Source organism: Macaca mulatta, chromosome 12 (genome assembly GCF_049350105.2).
Source record: "Macaca mulatta isolate MMU2019108-1 chromosome 12, T2T-MMU8v2.0, whole genome shotgun sequence".
Classification (NCBI taxonomy): domain Eukaryota; kingdom Metazoa; phylum Chordata; class Mammalia; order Primates; family Cercopithecidae; genus Macaca; species Macaca mulatta.
Genome location: NC_133417.1, coordinates 113,630,932 through 113,640,129, shown reverse-complemented (window position 1 = coordinate 113,640,129; position 9,198 = coordinate 113,630,932).

The window sequence follows — 9,198 nt, the reverse complement described above, 5'->3', positions numbered from 1 at the left end:
AGATATTTAACATGAGAGCACGCATTTCCTGATCTTTGTATAAAAAGGTGTTGTTGTGATGACGTGATCAGTGATTGAGACATACAGGTCTCTGCACTTCAAAGAATAATCACTTAAAGATTACAACATTGTGACATCCTCTAGCTATAGTAGTATGATGGCATAATAGAGAAGCATATCACCTGAATGTTATTTTGCCTCAATTATTTTCATAATGGAAAATAATCATCTAATTGGAAAAAAGAGTCACTTTTTTTATTATTATTATACTTTAAGTTCTAGGGTACATGTGCACAACGTGCAAGTTTGCTACATATGTATACATGTGCCATGTTGGTGTGCTACACCCATTAACTTGTCAATTACATTAGGTATATCTCCTACTGCTATCTCCCCCCTACCCCCTCCCTACAATAGGCCCCAGTGTGTGATGTCCCCCTTCCTGTGTCCAAGTGATCTCATTGTTCAATTTATTCTAATTCTAAACATTGAAACAGAATCAGTTTGTTGTGTATGACTTAAGAGATTGTCTGGTAATATGTGGTTGAAAATTAAAGAATAAACAGGCTGCAAAAAGATGACAGCCCAGGATAGAACTGCAGCACTTCCGTGACTTCACATTGCTCTGATACCTCTGAACCAGGTCAGGCCTTCCCTAGATGACCACAGATCTTTATGCAGCAAAGTCTAGAAGTGGAAATGCTTGCTCAAAACATAAGAACATTTTAATTTCTCCTTTTGAAGTTATCACCGGAATGTGTAATTGTTTTATGGGCCTATGTGTGTTTTTTCATTTAAATAACAGTTCGTCTATCTAAGAAAAAAAATTCTCTAAAGAAAACTGTGTGTGTTTAAAGAAACTAGCATTCGGCAGCAGCACTGAATTGACAATCTGTTTTGCACAAATTCTTATCAAGGGACCCATTCCTTGAGGGAGAGGTAATAGAATGGTAAGGTGTTTGGGGTTCACCAATCCTGCATACCAAGATCAGGCTAAGAACAGCTTTCATTATGTTTCTTCTCAAATCTTCAGAGCCTCGGGTTAGCACTCCTCAAACTGGATATCATGATCCTTCACACTTGCATGCATTCCTCCACACTATCATGTCCTATTCTTACAGGCTTTTCAGACACAAACACAATTCTTCTGAAATCTGCAGGCATAACTTCTTGATGTGAGATGTCCTCCCCGTCTCTTTCCACCAATCCAAACCCTCACCAATCCTCACCTTCACCCAGAAACCTGCTCTAACCAGTTCAGCCTACACTGAACTCACTTTGCTAAACTGCTATTGCACTTGTTTTCTGTGCCACACACGCTGTTGCTTAGTCACTTGCTCTCTTGTTTGAGTATTTAGCAATTTTTCACACGGACATCTCTTCCAAGTTAAATATTAGGCAGAAATATTTATCCCCTATTCCTAACTTCTACACAAAGGGTCGTAACTAGAGAAAGCCTCATCTTTCCTCATGCCCCCAACCTCCATTCACTCCTTCCGGACTATTCTCTTCATCATGGCAAACGCTCCTGTTGACGGTTCTCTTCATCATGGCAAACAGACACTCAGCAGGGAGATCTGTCTTGACCAGAGCATGCAGATCCTCACTGATGATCATTGTGGTATTGGGATTATACCCGAGTCTCAGCAGGGAAGTGATATTCAACTGTGTTCATTGTGAATCATCAATGCTAGCCCTCACACTCATGCATTATGTTTAAGTTCAACTGTTGGCTGGTAATCGATATGTACCTCATGCATTACTTTAATAAAATGTATTTCTAGATTATTTTCTAGGATCATTTACAAGACAGAAGAGATTTAGATAAATAGACAAGTGTTTCTTTGCTGCATAATATGGCCAGAATAAATCAAATTTTGGAGAACTGTTGAAGTTGTGACTGAATGTTCCATGAGTTTTCAAGAAGCTTATTTAAACATTTAAGCATGTCTGCCTTTTGCAAATTCTACCAGAAAATTTAAGGTATTCTTTACATCTTCCAAAGTGCCTTGGAGTCCCTGACAATATTGTTATTTCTCAATTGGCCATATATGCCACTCCCCTAAAGCTCTGCCTTGTAGCTACATGTGAGCTGTTGAGCAGAGACACGAGATACACTGTTATTTCACATCCAGGCCCCTTAACAAATTTCTGCCCACAGGACAAACAGGTATATTCTGAACAAATAATAAAAGGAAAATCGTCCTTACTTTAGATCCAAGTTACATTTAAAAAGAAAGAAAGAAAAATATTTAGCACCTTACAGCCTCTACCTCCCTTGAAGTAGCTTTCCCACTGATGAATTTCTAGATAACGTAACAGTTTTACTAATATAAAATACTTAGTATAGAAATTGAGGGATTGGGCTATGGCTAGATCTGCCCACTAAGACAGAAAAAGTGAACTGGTTAGCGCATTTCTTGGAATAGACTAATAATGCAAATGTTGTCAGATACCCCCATATCCCCCAAGGGGACAGCTATGGGATGACAGAGCAAGGAACTTGGAGTGGGATCAATGCTGAAGGCTCAGCTTTATGAACCAGGGCACACTAGCAGCATGCAGTGTGCCTCAGAGAATATCACAGTGTGCTGGTCAATGCCAGGCTAATAAACTCTAAGTTGAGTTGGCAGCTGGGGTGACAGGTACAGCCATGCAGGAGTCCATAATTACAGAGTAACACCAAAACTTCCCTGGAACAGTTTAAGTTCTTCCTGAAGTCTCTGATAGTTCAGTAGCTAGAGCAGAAAAGGGCCCAAAAGCAGGTGAATCTACCAATTTATTTGTGAGGAGTAGGGAGGATCAGAATCAGAAATGAGGTGGGATAGGAAAAGCAAAACTTTCTGATGCACGTTTTCTGTGTACCTGCTCCTTCCACACCTTCCGTGTATTACCCAGACAATTCCTACACTGACAGACCAGGACGCTATTATTAGATTCTCTTAGGTTGTAAACATATAGCATCAAAATTGCTAGTGTTTTTCTTCTCTTCTAAAACATCAAGTATGTAGAACCATTTTGGAAAACAGTTTGACAGTTCTCTTCATTTTAAGTATACAGAGTATTTACCATATGATCTAGCAATTCCACTCCCGTATATTTACCCAAGAGAAATGAAAACCTATTTCCACACAAAGACATGTATGTGAATGCTCATAGAATAGCTAAAAATTAGGAACTCCCAAGTATCCATAAATATGTATGGATAAACACACTGTGTATAGCTATACAATGTAATATACTACTCAACAATTTAGAAACTACTGATAAAATAAATAAATAAAAACTACTGATAATGCAACAATATGGATGAACCTCAAAAGCATTATGCTAATTGGAAGAAGCCAGACTCAAACGCTATGTATTAATTCTTCTTGACTGTGGATACCACTCCCCTAAATGTCTGCCTTATAGCTACACGTGAGCTTTTGAGCAGAGACACCAGATACACCTTTATTTCCCACCTTTATCCACATCCACGCTCTTTAACAAATTCCTGCCCACGGTTCAAGAATCAAATGTGCAGATATAATTCCCTTTATATGACATCTGTTTGCAAGACTGAAGTCCCTGTTATCTTGCTGGGATTAGTTGAGTTCAGCCCACGATAATCTCTCTTTTGATTAACTGAAAGTCAACTGATTAGAGCAATTCACTGTCACTCAAGGGGGAGGGTATTAATTGTAGAAGGGTGTGGGTCATTTGGGAGTCATTTTACGAGTCTATCTGCCACAAATAATTACTATAAAAGGCTTCTATTGTTGTATTACTCTTTCAGATGCAGCAGTGTAAGTGTAATTAGTAAGTGCAACTTATTCAAAATTTAAGTGCATGCTGGACACCATGGCTCAGGTCTATAATCCCAGCTACTCCAGAGTATGAGGCAGGAGGATCGCTTAAGCCCAGGAGTTTGAGGCTGCAGTGAGCTATGATTGTGCCACTGCACTCCAGCCTGGGTGACAGAGCAGGACCCTGGGTCTAGAAATAAAAATGTAAGTAAAGAATATTTTGTATTTTTAAAAGATAAGTTTAATAAAAGAGTGTACATATTGTATTACTATCAATTATGACAATATGCTAATTTCCAATAAAGGTTAAAAATGAGAAATAATAAACACTGTGAAGATACCTGCAAACTTCAAGTAGATTTTTTTTAACTGGATATAATACATTTAGAGGAAAAAGGAAAACAATTCATATGCTGAAATAGGTTCTTTATATCTGTTTTATCACTTTAGAGATGAAGAGACTGGGGCTCTGAAGGGCTGAAAAGCTTTCCTAAAATCACAGAGCCAGTAAGTGGTGGCCCCAAAAATAAAAGTTTTAAACTATATAACATATGTGAAAATGAGACAAACAGATTGTGTGATATATCTCAAGAGTGCAGGACTCTATGTCTAAAGATTTGGGTATACTAAGAAAACTTGCATTAGGTCCTCAACTTTTTGACCTTCATTCTCTTGGGGTTCAAGAGGAATTGGAGCATATGTTTTCTCACCAATATGCAGAACTAATGAAGACATATACACAATGATGTTGCAGATGGAGGTCAGCATGTCACCTTCCTTACTGACAAAGTCAGTACTGGAGAGAGTGGCTTAGGTCTACCAGCTAATAGTCCCTACCTGATGAGTGCAGGCCTTGAGACAGTCCACACAGGGGAAAGCCAGTGCTCTAAGACAGACACACTCCACAACACCTGGGTGAAGAGAGCAGAAAGAGACCTATATTTGTGGACTTTTATTCGGTGAGTTCCATCCACTAGAGAAATGTGGTCAATGGCTGCACCTACCAAGCAAGCAACTCACTCCATTACCAAGGAGAATAGTATGGATCAGGGCAAGAGGCCAGGGGTACTTCGAGAAAGTCTTTGTTTAAATAGCAAGGGGGGTGATAATTTAAGTAGGCAAGACATTGTATGATATACAGAGAATCTACTGATCTTATTTCCAACAAAATTTGGAGTATTTTTCTCTCAATTATGAGGATAAAATTCCTGACATACATGACTTACAGGGTTTTTTATAAAGCCAAAGACAAGGGAAGAAGAAGGTATTACTAAACTGTAAATATCACTGTTAATTCAGATACCATCATAATTCGCATACAAGTATCTTGTGAATTGAAAGTTTATGTCCTGTCACTTGGGGCTGCTTCCTCTGCTATATAGCTTGCTTGCCTTAGCAAGTTCCTATTCAATATGACAAATTATATAAACTCTCATTGAATGGAAACTCGCTAAGAATAATTGACATGTTAAATGGGAAATAGCTAAGGAAAATAACATTTACTGGGAAGCTCCTCTGTGCCAGGGAAACCTGACACATGTTATTCATTGACCTCATGGCTGTCCTTAGGCATTAGAGAATTCCTTGGCTCCTGGGGTCATACCCACGTTCATACAGCTAGTGAGAATGAAATCAGAAAATGCAGATGCCACTGGATAATTGATTTGGGATGATTCTGAGCCTTTGAATTTTTCTGACCCTGGAGATTAAGAATCAGGAATGCTCTATGTAACACATCTTTACAAAGGGTCTCTCTTTGTTTTCTTTTTTTTTTTTTTTTGAAACAGAGTCTCGCTATGTCACCCAGGCTGGAGTGCAGTGGCGCAGTCTTGGCTTACTGCAACCTCCACTTCCCAGGTTCAAGTGATTCTCGTGCCTCAGCCTCCCAGGTAGCTGGGATTACAGGCGCACACCATCATGCTCAGCTAATTTTTGTATTTTTAGTAGAGATGGGGTTTCACCATGTTAGCCAGGCTGATCTCAAACTCCCAACCTCAAGTGATCTGCCGCCTGGGCCTCCAAAAGTACTAGGATTACAAGAATGAGCCACCGTGCCAGGACCCAAGGGTCTCTTTAAGATCGATTTTTAATTATTAAAACCCAAATATGTTAAGCTTCATTGCTTTGCCTTTTTGATGACTTTGATTGTAGCAAATATCTTTCCAATGAGTAAAAGGCAGTTCCATTTTTATTTTTTTATCACTGCAGTTGATTACTTGCAGAAACAGGCTGAATTAATTACTAAGTATTTCACTTACTCCAGGAACAATCTCTTTGTAAATCATTAGAGAAGTAACTATGACACTCTGATGCTCACTTGTGTAAAGGTACATTTACCCTGATTCTTTTGTGTCCCATAATATCCAACATTTCAACAAAGAGCATTATCTACTTACTTTATTAATATACATTTTCTTCCCATAAACACTTCCAGAAACCAGCTGCTGCCCAAATAAAATTATTAAGTCCCAGCCTGGTGTCAAATATGATTATTTGTTACAGACTAAGTGATAATGGTGGTATGAACTGCAGAGTCACACTTTGAAAACTGCCCAAGAAACTGTGTGATGTGCAGAGAACATGTGTTTCACTAGCTATCTTTAGTTTTCAACTGTATCTTCAGTTAACACCATGTACTGATGTACCACATGCTGTGCTGGTCGGAGTATATGCACTTTCTCTAATCTTCACAACCACCCTGCAGTGTAGCTATCATTATCCCCATATCTAACACAAGTAAACCAAGGCTTCATGACGGTAAATGACTTGCCCAATGTATAACTCAGGTGCACTGTCCTCCTCTTGCCTACCGCCTGAGTCCATTCAGGCTGCTATAACAAAAATACCTTAGAGTGCGTGACTTAAACAACAAATATTTATATCTCACAGTTCAGGAGACTGGGAAGTCTGAGATCAAGTTGCTTGCAGATTTGGTGTGTGGTGAGGGCCTGCTTCCTGGTTCACAGACAGCTGTCTTCTTGCTGTGTCCTCATATGGTAGAAAAGGGTGAAAGAGCTCTCTGGGGTCTTGTTTATAAGGACATTAAATTTACTCAGGAGGGCTCCACCCTCCCGAACTAAATATCTCCCAAAGGCTCCATACTTCCTAATACTGTCACACTGAGGGCTAAGATTTCAACCTATGAATTTTGGGGGGAACTACTGAAGGCAATCATCCATCAATCTTACCTTACATACTTGAAAGAGGCATTTTTAATTGAAGAGGGTAGGAGTAGGAGCACACAACAGGGGCAGATAGAAGAGGGAGTGATGTGCTGCAGAGAATAGAGCCCATATATAGGAATATGTCCAAGGCATGTGCTCAACATTACAAGATCAAGAAATAAAATGATACGTCATTGGGTAGAAGCTGGGTTTTGAAAGATGATTTGGATGTGTGCTTTCTTTTTTCTTACTCTTGTTACTTAATTGTGTGGGCTAGGAAGCAAGTCCAAAAATAATAGCTAAAACCTTGTGGGTGCTCTTAAAAATCAATTTAAGTAACGTAAATAAACTTCTGCTGACCAATTCATGTGGTAACATAAAATTTTAACTTTAAAAAAGGACTAGTTTTACAAAAATATTTCACCTTCAATCAAATCTCTTTGATGAAAATCACACATTTGCCAACCCAGATGTTATTTATATATAAAAATACACATAAAAGTGCAACAGTAGGTATTTTAATTTAAATAGGAACTATTTTATAACCTATAACAATATGGATAAGAAAGTTCCTTCTCAAGTTTTCCTGGTTCGTTTCCTTTGTAATACTTTGTAAAGTGCTAGTTTACATTAAAAAAAGCCTAGGATTTCAACCAATACAGTTTCACACTATATGATCTTGGCAAAAATGCTTTCATTACTGACTGAAAAAACACAGAAATAACATGAGGCTAAATGTTAATGGTATGGTAAATTGGCATGTTGTTACACTGTGTGAAATGGCAGCGAAGAATGTATTCATTCCTTTTAGAATGGTTAGTGCTTAAATAAAAGGCCATGCCCAGGTTACCTGATGGGCATTTATTGTGTGTGGGGGGGAAAGAAAAGAAAGTCTGAAACCTATTTGGGCTTTATGGAGAGCTAGGAAACTCTTCCCTATTCATGAGAGGATGGGAACTCAGAGTGCTAAAGAAGTGCTGGAGACATGGGCGTTTTGTCATCTCCTCTGGAGCCTGCTCTCTCTTACTCCCTACTCTGCTGAGCACCCCACTCTCATGATCCAGCTTCCCTGTCAGTTCCTCCCTCTAGTCTCTGGTTATACACACAGAACCTGCTTCTACTGCCTTCTCTGGAAATCAAAATGACCAAGAAAGAGAATGTGACTGAATTCATAGGCATCATCCAACATGGAGCCTTTCTGTTGAACAGAGTTTTCAAATCACATCACCTCACAGGCTGCTGGGCTCTGGTACATCTAGACTATGCAGAGATGCTTTGGGGATAAGAAAGTGTTGGATCACACAGAAGAAACTGCTTCTGGCCACTTTATTCTAAAGGGAAAACAACCATGTCAAGTTCTTTGCCTTGCCTCTAGTTCAGCTATATGAAGAAATGTTAAGAGAGTCAAAAATGAGTAAAGATAGGTCGCTGCCTTCACAGAGAAGACAGTTTCAAATTATTAATAATGGGCTTTGAGTGGAATGACATTTAGGTGTCTTCACAGGAGTTTTACATTGTCCTTCTACCTTAGCTAATAGAGTCTTCCTCCCTGAGCCATACAGCATGTTCCCTTCTCAGGGAACTTGAAATTAAGTGTTCAAGGTAAACTTTCTTCTTCTCCTTGAGGTTCACAGGGGGGATGCATTATTTTACAAAGAGATTGCATCAAGTTTACATGTTAAAAAGAAAACATCTTGGTCTCAGATGGCTTATAAAATAGACACTAGAAACCAAAGATTTTTGCAACCAACATAACTCTCTGAAACTAAAAAAGTAAAAACAAATCTCATCTCTAAATTCACTTAAATATCCTTCAAACAAATCAACTAATTTTTGTCATGTTGCTAATTAAATATTCTCTGAGAATGTTTACCTCTGTCAACAAAATAGACCTCATCAGTCTTCACCTCACATCCGAATGATTATTTTACATCCAGTGCCACCAGTAAACTGCAAGCTCCTTGAGGCTGGGAGTGGCATCTTTCATCTCTGCAGCACTGGTTCTAGCCAAGAATACATGTTCAATGCATGTTTTTTTGATTGAATGAGTGAAGGTCTTTCCTGGATTTAGTTGCTTTTAAAAGTCAATGTCATTTGGGCCGGGCGTGGTGGCTCACGCTTGTAATCCCAGCACTTTGTGGGGCTGAGGTGGGCAGATCACCCGAGGTCAGGAGTTCGAGACCACCCTGGCCAAGACGGCGAAACCCCATCTCTACTAAAAAATACAAAACTTAGCCAGGCGTGGT